Source organism: Fulmarus glacialis, unplaced genomic scaffold (assembly GCF_000690835.1).
Source record: "Fulmarus glacialis isolate BGI_N327 unplaced genomic scaffold, ASM69083v1 scaffold43242, whole genome shotgun sequence".
Lineage (NCBI taxonomy): Eukaryota > Metazoa > Chordata > Aves > Procellariiformes > Procellariidae > Fulmarus > Fulmarus glacialis.
In genome coordinates, this window is record NW_009196816.1 from 8,767 (window position 1) to 20,604 (window position 11,838).

Below are 11,838 nucleotides of genomic sequence, written 5' to 3' on the forward strand. Positions count from 1 at the left end.
TGTCATAGTAAGAAAATAAAGTGTGTGAGGTAGGTTGAAGGTCTAACTCATATCCACTCATCAAAGTACAGTTTCTAAGCAGTATTTTTTAATTTCCCACCCACTGATCCTGGCTCTCTGGGAAGTGCGGGTGCGTTGGGATTCTTCTAGCGGCAAAGGCACTTTCTCTGCATCCTGCCCGAGGTTTCCATTCCTTCGCAGTCTAGTCAGTTCAGCTGATAGCAAGGCAGCCTCTCGGCGTGGATCTGTGATATGATCCAGGCTGGAGGCGTGTATGTTAAAGGCTTGGATTTCTTCTCTTGTCGTAATCTGGATGGTATAATGGCTCTGTTACTATCACTTCCAAATGTTTGAGTTTACGCAACGGAGGAGGTAGTGACCTGTGTTGAAAGGGCAGAAATGAGCAAAAGTGGGAGAAGGAATAGCTGAAACTTTCTCCACCAAAAAAGGTAACTTGAGTGTAAGGTAAATGTTTATCATCATATGAAATAGCCTTTACTTCTCAGATGCCTGAAGATAAGGCTGTAAAGCAAGTCACATGATTGTTCATAACCATTACAAAATCAGAGGCATCTTCTGAACTACTGGAGAAGAGACAGCTATTTTTTAATTACATTGTTTGTCAAAAATGTGAAGTTCATTCTTGTTGATAACATCCTGCAGTGTGATACAGAAAATCTAGGTAAATCAGCGAAGACCTTTGCCTTGAAGTGCCACTTACAGATCTTCATGGCGAGTAGTTGAAGGGCAGGTGCTTTCCGCGGGTCCCCATGTCTTGCCTCAGCAGCCCGTTGGATCCTGGGTGGATGCTTTTGCAGAGTAAGGTGATTCTTACCCTGGAGCAGTTCTGCTCACGAAGCTGATCCGGGCTGTTGTGTTGGGCTGGTCACATTCCTGCCTTGTCAAGGCATTCTGAAACCAATCGTGCCTTTTTTCACCCCCGCCAGAAGTTACACAACCGACAGTCGAAAGTTCAGAGGCCTCGGTACCAGGGAGGACTTTGGTTCATGAGGAAGCTCACTCCCAGTCAAGAAAGGTGTAGATTTAAAACACCATATTTGTTTCACTGTTTGGTTTTTGGTTTTTTTTGCTCTGCTCAAGAAATGGCAGTGAGGCTTAGTGTAATCTGCTTCAGAAATGGATTCAGGTAAATGCTAAAAAGATGGGGGGTTGGCTGGTTTAATAAGCTGCTGAGCAAATACAGCAGTTTTGCTGCCACCAGGGAGAGGAATGTTGCTGCCTCCTCTTCCTTCACCCTGGTGTGCATGGATATGCCTTCTGCCTGGCACCGGGTGCGGTGCTCATGGGATCCTTCCCTGAGCTGGCTGAACTTGTTAGGCTGGTGGGAAACTGTCCTCATTTTTCCTTCTTCCGTGCTAGTTTTCAGCTAGGTTAGTGAGTTGATTTAGCTCATGTAAGGGTCTGTTGGCTGCCAGAGCTGGTGCCAAGTAGAGAGGGTGTTTTGTCAGCAAGAAGAAAAAAACAGTGTGGTGGAAGAGAGTAGGTTTGTCCCTTTTCATAGTAGTGATTTGTTAGACTGCTTCATCCCATGTGAAGGAGCACTTGGGAGGTCGTGGGGGAGGTAGCGCTCAACAGCCACCATTTTCTAGATTGGGACTAACAAAAACCAAAGACAGTGATAGTGTAGGGTAGGAGCCTCACTGGATCTTCCTGCAATGGCTGTGAGTTGCTACAGACTTGGTGAAGTAATGCTGATGCTTACGGGCGAAGAGAGTAGTCCTCACCGCTACATCTCTGAGGACTATCCAGAGCGGCTCTGTGGTCCAGGTTCTCCTTAGCAGTCTCGCTCGGCAGGAAGGTATCTGCTGATTGAAAGTATCGATTCACCAGGACCGTGGGTTATTGTAATTGCCGTTAATGGATGGAATTTTACGGAGAGCAAGCACGTGACGCGCAGAGCATTTTTTGCTTTGTCATTCTGCCTGTGGCAGGTTGCCCGAACCAACGAGGGAGAGGCCCCTAGCAGCAGCAGCAGCAGCAGCAGCCTGCATGCAGGCTCTTTCAAGTCTCTGCCAGAGGTTATAGTTGCCTTTGGGGTTTGGGGTTATTGCTAAAACTAGGCACCTCTAGCACAAATCTACCTGAAAATAATTAGAGATGTTTATATAAATGCCTGTGTTGTCTAATGACTAGATTTTTATCTCATTGAAGATACAGTTTTACGTGAACATTCCCGAGGTTGTCCAAACTCGTTATAGGAATAAAATATAAGGCTTTAGTTGCCTCAGGTACCCACAGGACTGTAGCTTTGATAATATATTGAAGAAAAATTTCTCCTTTGTGCAGATTGTGACCACTGTTCAAAACCTGTGTTCTTGCTTATCCCAGGTGCGTGTGTATACACACAGATGAATTCCTGCATTCTTTCCCCAAGCGAGACTAGGCCAAGTGTTACCCATTACTAATATTACTATTAACTATTACATGATGATTCTCATCTTTAAACCCCTTTACCAACATCAGCAAAGTACTCCTCCCAATACCTTTGTGAGATAAAGGAATTTTATCACCAAGTTTCGGAGAAGAAAACCAAGACGACAAGATTGCAGACCAATTTTCAGTGTCTACTTTTTTGCATTTCTGTGCATGTGTGTGTGAATGCTCTGCAGATTTGTGGGCTCAGTGCCCAAGGAATGTATATGCATTCAGTATGGCTGTTTGTCTAAGTATGTGCACGTGTCAGAGTTTGCTAATTAATGCTGGTTGTGCAGTGCAAAGTATGTGTGTGATTAAGTACAAACAAGTTTGTACTGACCCATTTATTGGAAATTAAGCTTAACGTAACTCAGAGTTATGTGGAGGAAGGCAGATCTGATAATGTATTCCAATCAAGTATTAGATTTTCTTCTTTTTCCATGCCATATCAAATAAAGTATCACCACGTGTAAAGATGTTAATTTTTTCCTTTCCACTAATATGCTTAACCTTTTCTATTGGAGGTATATGTATCTCCAATATATATATAAAGTCAGTTATGACTAGTGGGCAAACAGATCTTTTCCAGACTTTTGAATACATTTATTTAGAGGATTTCATAGTATGAACAATACCATATGGCAGAAATTACTTGCAGGGGGAGAGTTGCCTGGAAAAAACAATTATATCAATAAATTGAACCGAAAGAAGTTTCCAGGGAACTAATTGCAGGAGAAAAATAAAAACTTTTGATTCAGTTTAAAAAGTACGAGACTGAAAAAAATGACAGCACATCAGCATAAGAAAATCACTTTCTGGGCAAGAAAGGTAAAAATCATCATTTTCCTTTAAGACTGAAGTTTCAGGCTTAGCCACAGCAAATCTTATTTCCTTGCTTTGTTCCAAGCGTATTGTTAGATTGGCAAAAAGTCCTGAAATCCCAGCCAACTCTCGTATGGGATTTTATTAAAAAGAAAAAAACAGCAAGTCATCCTGACGTTGCAAATGACTCATCAGTCGCCTCAGGAAATGCTCCCCTGAGGCAGGCATGGCGCTGATGAGGAAGCGGTGAAGCCACCAGGTCACTCCCCCAGACAATTTCGCTTGAGGAGCGCAGCCTTCATAAAGGAGGGCTCTCCAGATACTACGTTAATTTATCCTTTATTTCACAGAGGGAGCACAGAAGCTGCAAGAAGGGCAGTGCGAAGTAACGGCAGAAACTTCACAGCCAGTTGGTTTTGTACAGGAGAAACAAATAGGAGATCATGAGAAAACTTTAAAGGTAGGGGGAGATACATTTGAAACTCTATAATTTAGTTTTGACATTGAAAAAGTGGTAAGAATGTAGCCTTTCTTTTAAAAATTGTAGTTCTTGGGAGAAGACTGAAGGAGATCTGTTCTCTGGATGGGATCACAGTCCTGATTCATGGTCATGAACAAGTTCCCTTGGTAAATGGGAAGCAGAGCTTGACAAGATCCTGGCTGCTTTGGAGTGGGGTTCCAGGAGATGGTTTTAGAGGGGAAGGTTGTAATCTACTTTGTCTGATCTAAACTTTTAATGTGTTTCATGAAGAATGATTGTGAAGAACTGACAAAAAATGAACCAAACAGTAGGAAACCATTGATGGAATAAAAGCTGAAGTTTCTAAATCCACATGTGAAAATATAAATCATTTTTCTTAAAAGAAAAAAAAAAAGTAGCATGATATAAGTAGTGAGCTAAACAAATTTCCTGAGTAGGTATTGTGGTTTCTTTATGCTCTATATGCATCAGAGAGATACCGTTCTTGGTGGTTGGGTCTGATGACTGTGTGGGAGTTAGTCTGAATCTGCCTTTAAGCTTTGCACCATCCTGCCACTGAGCAAACAAGAAGGTGTGCTTTGGAAAAGAATGGCGCACTTTCTCCGTTTTATGTCCCTGAATATGAATAAAGTGAAACTGCATACCATAATACAATACATGCTCCTTTTTCGCACTTACTCTGATTACAGTAGGAAGTTTGAGCCTGGCCAATGGCCATGTTAGAAAAATAGAAAAAAGGGGAACTAAGCGCAAACTAGATTTAGTGACAGGGTTATAAATTGGGATGGCAGAGTGGGAAAAGAAGAGGAAGGAAGATGTGGTATTTTTGGATGTCTTCGCAACAGCCACGGGTGTTCTCTAGGTTTTGTTTCTACTGTTAACATGCTACCCAGGGTTATGAAAGACTACTGAAATGTAACTTTCTACAGGCAGATGCACAGTCTGAATTTCTGCTGACATTGCTGTGTAATTTGCTGGAGGGATAGGGGATTTTTGTCAGTGATATGGCTGCACTAGCAGCAGTCGCTAGGGTAGACACAGTTATACTTACGGAAAGGGAATAATCTAACCCCAGAGGAAGGCGACAGTAGAATGGTTTGAGCACAAAGGGCTGCTTAATGCAAAACAAAATTAAGATGAAAAGAGAGGGGAAACTTCTTTGGCTTTTTTCCTTTCCTTTTATTTACCATGACTATACCGGTAGTACTGAATCGACCGCCTAGTTAGGCAGGTAGAAACACTTGAATAAAAGCAAGCAGATTTGTAAAGTGTCTAAGTATGGGTTTCTTTATTTACTTTTTTAGTCTTAGAAGTTTTATCTTGACTTTAGTTGATACTCACTGATTTTATATCAGCTGAGGAGTCTGATGTTCACTGACTCCAGATCTTGTTGCCAGCAACTCCAAAGGCTTGAAGGTCTGAAACGCTGATGAATTGGAGCTTCGCAAATTAAGTACAAAGGCTCATTTTAGAAAGAGTATATGAAGACAAGGCAATGTTCTTTGTGGCATACAGCTATCAAAATGCATTTTAGGATTTAAGGGTGGTTTTTATGTGGTAGTAGTCATCTCATCAAAAAACTCTGAATCTCTCGTGAAACTTAGTGATCACACTTGACCCATTTGACTCCAAAGTTAGTTACAATGCTAAACCAAAGCAGAAATAAACACAGGCATGCTACAAAAATGTAGTTTTCAGAAATTGTTTTCCTCGTTCAGTTCTGTTCATTCAGTTGGTAAGGCTCGTAATTGCAGATTTTTACAATGTTGTATATGGTTGTTGCATTTTCCTACTAATATATTCAGGAGAAGGGGAAAAACACTAATTAGGAAAGTCCAGGGCAGATGAAAAGAATAAAAGAAATTAATGGAAACCTGTGTCAGCAGTTATGTATCTCATCCTGGAGTACACAGTATGAGGAGGCACTGGAGTGGTGTTGATGTGGAAAACTAAGCTCTGCAAGGAAACCCAGGGCTCCAAAAAACAAGAAGATTCATAGTTCAGTATCTAATAGGTACTGAGTTATTCAGGGATGGATTAAGAAGATGAAATTTTAAAAAGCTAGTTAAAAGCAGAGCTCAGAAAATCCAGATGCACTTACGTTTCCTTTTCACGATTTTTGCTACTGAAAATACTAATTTTTGAGCACTATGGGTAATGTTTCAATGTTCTCTAGTCCTTTTCATTTTCTCTGTTCAGGCACATAAGGAAGACAACCCTCAGAAACTGCTGGAAATGAACGGGCATACGCCAGTTCCGCATTCCTACGACTTTGATCTCATTGTCATTGGTGGGGGCTCAGGTGGTCTCGCAGCTGCCAAGGTATGAGAGAGAAAATACAGATTTATACTTTCTTTGTAAGTAGGTGGGTGACATCCTCAACGTCTTGGATCCGGTTCTCTTTAATACTGTAGGGGCATAACATTTCTGCCTGATCAGTGGGATTTCTTTTGAGGTTAGCCCCAGTTATACAATATTCTTTTCCTTACGTTCTGAAGAAGAAAAACATAAAAATGTCATGATATACTTCTTAACAGAATGAAACTTGGTTCCTCTGTATGCCCACTAATGGGAGATGATGCTGTTGGAAAACAGCAGGTAGATATCTCAACAGTGTTTATCAGTAGTTGAATTAAAATTCAACTTGTAATTGAAAAAGTTTTTAAAGCTATTAAAAATTGACATCGAGAGATTTCTAGTTTTATCTGAAAGTAATATCTATTCAGAAATAGTGGCATATTTTGTTTTAATTCTTGACAATGGGGGAGGTGTTGTATTTGTGAGCTTAATATAGTTGCATAAATGGAGATTTTGCTTATACTTAAGCAGAATTAGGATCTCACCCTTCGTTTCTAGGGTCTGGTACTTCCTGCCTGTAGCCAAATAATTTATGATTTTTTATTAGGATATTGCTTTTAGAAGCATATCTAGAATTAATTAAAAGAATCCACAGTGGTGCAGAATATACCAGCTCTTAGAGTTGTCATTTTCCCAAATATTTGAAACTTGCTGAAATTTAATGTAAGTCAGTAACTCTCCTTTTCATCAGTAGTTAGGCACATTTTGCCTCTTCTTGCTGTGGTAGAATTAACTATTTAGAAGTGAATTGAGCATTCCTAGAAATAAAACTATTTCGTTGCTCAAGACCAGGAGCTGGATTATTCCTCCAGACAGGAAGCATTTCTTTTGTTCTCGAGAAGTGAAGGAGGCCACTGAGGAGTGAAAGAAAATGAGGAGAAAATATTTCAGCATAGCATTGGATTCACACTAAACCTTGCCTCCTTAGAATAACTTCTGTTATAATGGAAGAGTGCAGTGCTGAGTGGTGGATTGTAATGTGCCGTATGTCCATAATCTATTTCAGTAGTTTACTGCTTTCCCGTAGATAGGGGCACTATTGTCATGGCATAGGATGGAAGATAAGATAAGATCTATAAAAATTCTGAGAATCCGCAAAGAGAAGCAGACACTGGTTTTCAGAGGATGGGGATGTTTTAGGACAGAAGAGAGTAACAAGAGTAAAAGGGAGCTTGCAGTAATGCAAAAACAGTTCGCAGTAATAAAAAGCCATCTGTTGAAATTTCCATAAGAAGGCTGCTCTGCTTTGTTGTATACATATGCTAGGTACATAAGCTACACATATACATAAGCTACAGCAGTGATGTTTATTGCATCATTTTTCAGCTGTGGGACAGAAAAGGTGCGTGTCTAGGAAGATAAATTGCCTTATTCCTTCAATTCAGTGTATAAGGTATATTGCTTCTTAGTGTTCTCAATTGATTCTAGAGTAGATCAGAAGATGGTAGATCAATAAAGTCAACATCACTATCAGTAGTAATATGTGTATTTCAAATCAGTTTCATGAAGTTGAAGTGAAACTGTTTCACACGGGTAAACTTCTTACTTATACTTAGATTGTTCAATTTTTTTTAGTGAATTAACAAACAGTGCTTTAAAAGGCAAAACAAAACAAAAAGAAAAAAAAAAACCTACACAGCTCTTATACCAAGTTCCAGATATCTACACTCAGGTTTGCAGCAGTTTAACTAGGTTGATTAAATGCATGCTTTTCGCTATGACACATGCACTTTGTGTGCCTGTCCTCCTTTTCCTCTCTATATTGTGCTCAGAGCTTGTTATTTTGGAGGCATGTCTCCACGGTGAGTGCAAACGCTGCCAAGTGGACCCTGAGCAACCCAACTGCAGACCCAGACCAAAGTGCCAGGCCACTACTATCAGCTCACATGGAACAGCTCCAGCCCTAAGCAACCTTGTTGTGTTCATGCAGCACTGCAGTGAACCCAGTAAGATTTGAAAGCCTGCGGGGCAGGTTTTGTTGCTGTGGGCATATCACTCTGCAGAAGTGGTTATATCTGTGATCTCTACCGAGGTGGCGACACAATGCTGTGCTGTATTATGTGAGTGTATAGCTGAGTGTAAGCTTGGGAATCCATGCATTCTAGTTAGCTAACACTAGTAAAGCTCTTTTGAGCTGTGTATAAGAGTTGTCATTAAAAAGGAGCATTAATAACGCATCTCAGGCCCTAAGCACCTTTCTGAGGAACTTTCTCAGAGGTGCTACTAATGGATAGAAATTAACTTCTTGGCCAACCTTGACCTTTATTGGAAGCAAAAATCCAGTACATTAGTATTTTCCAAAGGTGTCTACAGCCTGCGTTGTTTGAAATATGATTTGTATTTTGCATGAAGTATGACACATTTAAAATTGAAATTCTGTTTGTCAACTATTTTGATTAACAAGTATTACTGGTAACACAGTGCTGAAGGCTGTCCAGCTCCTCCCAAACCAAACCCAAGGCCTTAGGGTGATACCCTGTTCCTATAGTTATTATTGCTTACATAGCTAAGAACTCATCACGTGATGCAGCACAGTTGTGGTTACTCCAAGTATCAAAGTTATTTTGCTGCATCTCATGGGGGAATCTGTCGTTGTTGTTTCTCAGCTATGTAATGCTTACTTAAGTGTTTTTCTTTGGTACCAGTTATCGCCGTCGATTTTTGCCTTTTTCTTAAAAAGCACAAAGGGAACAATGGAATCAGTGTAGAAATTCCAGTTCTCAGTATCATTTTCACACATTGATTGTAGATTTGCTAATGAAACTGCTCGGGGGAAATATCATGAAATAAACCATCACTTTTCTACTCTGGATGACATCTGCACATCCTGACAGTAAAGTCATCTTGCCGCAGGTTGACTAGCTTGAAGAGCAAGAGCTGATCCTGACAACTACAGATTGTACTCAAAATTGAGTGTTCCCTTCTACTACAAGAAAAAAGGTTGGATAAGCGCAGTTGTGATGCTTGGTCACATGACTGTTTATGTCATTGTGTGATGTGGTTTCAAACAAATGTTTGAGAAACCATCTTTGAAGTGAAAACTGGATTAATGAAGAATTTGTTAAATATGTTAAAAGTAAATGGCATGTTGGGAAATAGTGTGAACAAACTGACGGGATGGAGGAGAGAAGAGAAGATTTGACTCCCAGAGTCTTCTGTGTATCAACTGGTGCCGTGCTGTTGTGTAGCAGGATGAATGCATATTCTTTTCCTTTTATCTTTTTTTCCTACTGAGTGCACAGATTAATTCAGAAGATGAATGACTGTCTGGCTGTTCCCTTGCAAATCATTCATTATTACTTAATTAAAAGTCACAAAGCTTTTCAGCAATGCATGATGTTATCATCTACTCCAAATTTAACCTCTAATATTTAGATACGTGTCTTATTTAATTCGTTTTGCAGGAGGCTGCCAAATATGAAAAGAAAGTGATGGTGCTGGACTTTGTCATGCCTACGCCTCTGGGAAATTCATGGGGTAAATTTCTCTTCGTTGCAAACCTGTTATAAAGGAGCTTTACTCAGAGACTCTGATGCTCCTTTGAGATCAGCCACACTGATGTGAAAAACACATTCTGTTCCTTTCTCTCAGGTCTTGGAGGAACATGTGTAAATGTGGGCTGTATACCTAAAAAATTGATGCACCAGGCAGCTTTACTGGGACAAGCCTTGCAAGATTCACGCAAATTTGGATGGCAGTTTATGGAAGAAGGTAAAGGAGAACACTTTTTTTCAGTTTTGTCATTTGTGCTGAAAATCCAGAGGTTCTTTTCACAAGCAAGTGCTTGTTGCACTTAAGCATGTGCTGGCTTCAACAATGTGAGGCAACTTCAGAGAGATTACACATAAACTTAAGCGCTTTTCAAGTCTAAAGCCATGGGGCTTATTGCCTTGCAGTGTTTGATCTGTTTATTAATAACTTCTGATCATGTTAGTATTTGATAAGATTGCTGTGTGAATAAAAGCAATAAGGTACTACTCCATATCTGAATGTAACACAACGTCTAAGGGAATACCCCAGAATGTCCCCTGTTAGAAACTTCCTCATACTTGCAGGCAAGGATTCCTTTCCCTCAGTCTCTGTCACTACTACGTAAGAAGACAAATTTTGCTTTATATTAGCTCTAATGTGCATGGTTATAGGATTGGGATTTATTTAGGGTGTAATCCTGCGGTGGGAAACATGCAGAGGCCCCTCTCAGAGATGCATAGTCTTCATTTGTCGAGCAGTGTCACCTGCTCACAGCACGTGTCAATAGAAAACTATTGATGATGCAGTAAGTCTAAATTTTAAATCATATCTGTTCCACTGTGACCTCTCATGTTGTCTACGCTGATGTAATTCTTTGAATTTCAGTAGAGTTACCCTGGAATAAAAAAGGAATAAGACAAAGATGACTGGGTCATGAAAAATTCTGTCTGAGAATACAAGGTTCGCTATGGAAAGAGAAGAACTCACAGACTGAAAGATGAACCTTTCTCTTTTGTTTCTAACAGTCAAACACAACTGGATGACTATGACAGAATCTGTTCAGAATTACATTGGTTCGCTGAACTGGGGCTATCGGGTTGCACTGAGAGAGAAGAAAGTCACATTTGAGAATGCATACGGAGAATTTGTCGGGCCACACACAGTTAAGGTATCCCTAGCTGTGTGTGCTGCATCTTCCTATAGTACTTTCTGAATAGAGGTGCTTTTCAGATAGAATAATTTTTCCCTTGGTAGAACTGCGAAATACTAACTTTGGACTAATACTTTGTCTACAGGCAACAAATAAAAGAGGAGTTGAGAAGCTGTACACAGCTGAGAGATTTCTCATTGCCACTGGTGAACGACCACGCTACCTGGGTATACCTGGAGACAAGGAATACTGCATTAGCAGGTAAAAACGGAGGAATATGAAGTCATTCACCATGTGTAAGAGAAAGTGGTGAAGCGTGAGCAGAGCTGCTTCGTTGCTGGTTTTCTTTCCTATGTAACTTTTTGTTAGGGGGAAGTAAGGACAGGAGAATAGCTACAGACAGATTTTAAAAACATTGGTGTCTACTAGATACCACAGGACTGTGGGTGGCTGGCTAGGATGGTTCTGTTTCTGACTGATAACAGCAGTAACCGAGAATAGTGTAAATCATGTGCATGTCCATCATAAAATTAATTCATCAGCTCTGCCCCACTTACCAGTACACCCACTTCCTCTCTATTCCCTACGGTCTTTCAGTTGACATACTGAAGTTTTTTTGCTAATGAAGAGCACAGTCTGCTTGGAAGAAACCTCCCTGCTCAAATATCAAGGAAAGCGGGAGTTGCAAAGCAGTTGATGTTGTGAAGCCAGTAGAAATGTATCTATCTTCATGCATTGGGGCAGTCTTGAAACTCAACCCAATTTTTTTCCAGCTACTCAGTGAAGTTAATTCAACTTTTGGGAAAACTGGTTTCAAATGTCTGGTTAGTTGATAAGACCAAGCAATTCTAGCACAATTTTGACAAAAAAATGTGATATGCAGATGAAATAGGTTTTCATATCAGAGTGACTTTTAAGTTACTTAATGTAGAAACAGAGGTTGGAATTACAGGCTTGCAAACCTACAGCAATGAAATAAATAACTGGCACAATCCCTGTGAAACCAAAACACATGTTGTATGTTTCCCTTCTAATAAGTAGTAGTGAAATTAAAGGTAACAGATAATATAGCCTGTGAAGTGGTGCTTTAAAATAACATTAAGGTGGAAGAGTCAGGAAT

At 40.1% G+C, this 11,838-nt stretch overlaps 1 pseudogene across 1 annotated transcript in view; it reads left to right on the forward strand.

The window, feature by feature from the left end:
• The first annotated feature begins 3,547 nt into the window (after positions 1–3,547).
• The window catches only part of LOC104072761, a 14,223-nt pseudogene continuing 5,932 nt past the window's right edge, over positions 3,548–11,838 (forward strand). The window contains exons 1-6 of the transcript XR_683474.1: positions 3,548–3,718; positions 5,939–6,061; positions 9,502–9,574; positions 9,689–9,808; positions 10,594–10,736; positions 10,864–10,979. The product of XR_683474.1 is annotated as a thioredoxin reductase 1, cytoplasmic-like (transcript). The remainder of the gene's footprint in view (positions 3,719–5,938; positions 6,062–9,501; positions 9,575–9,688; positions 9,809–10,593; positions 10,737–10,863; positions 10,980–11,838) is intronic.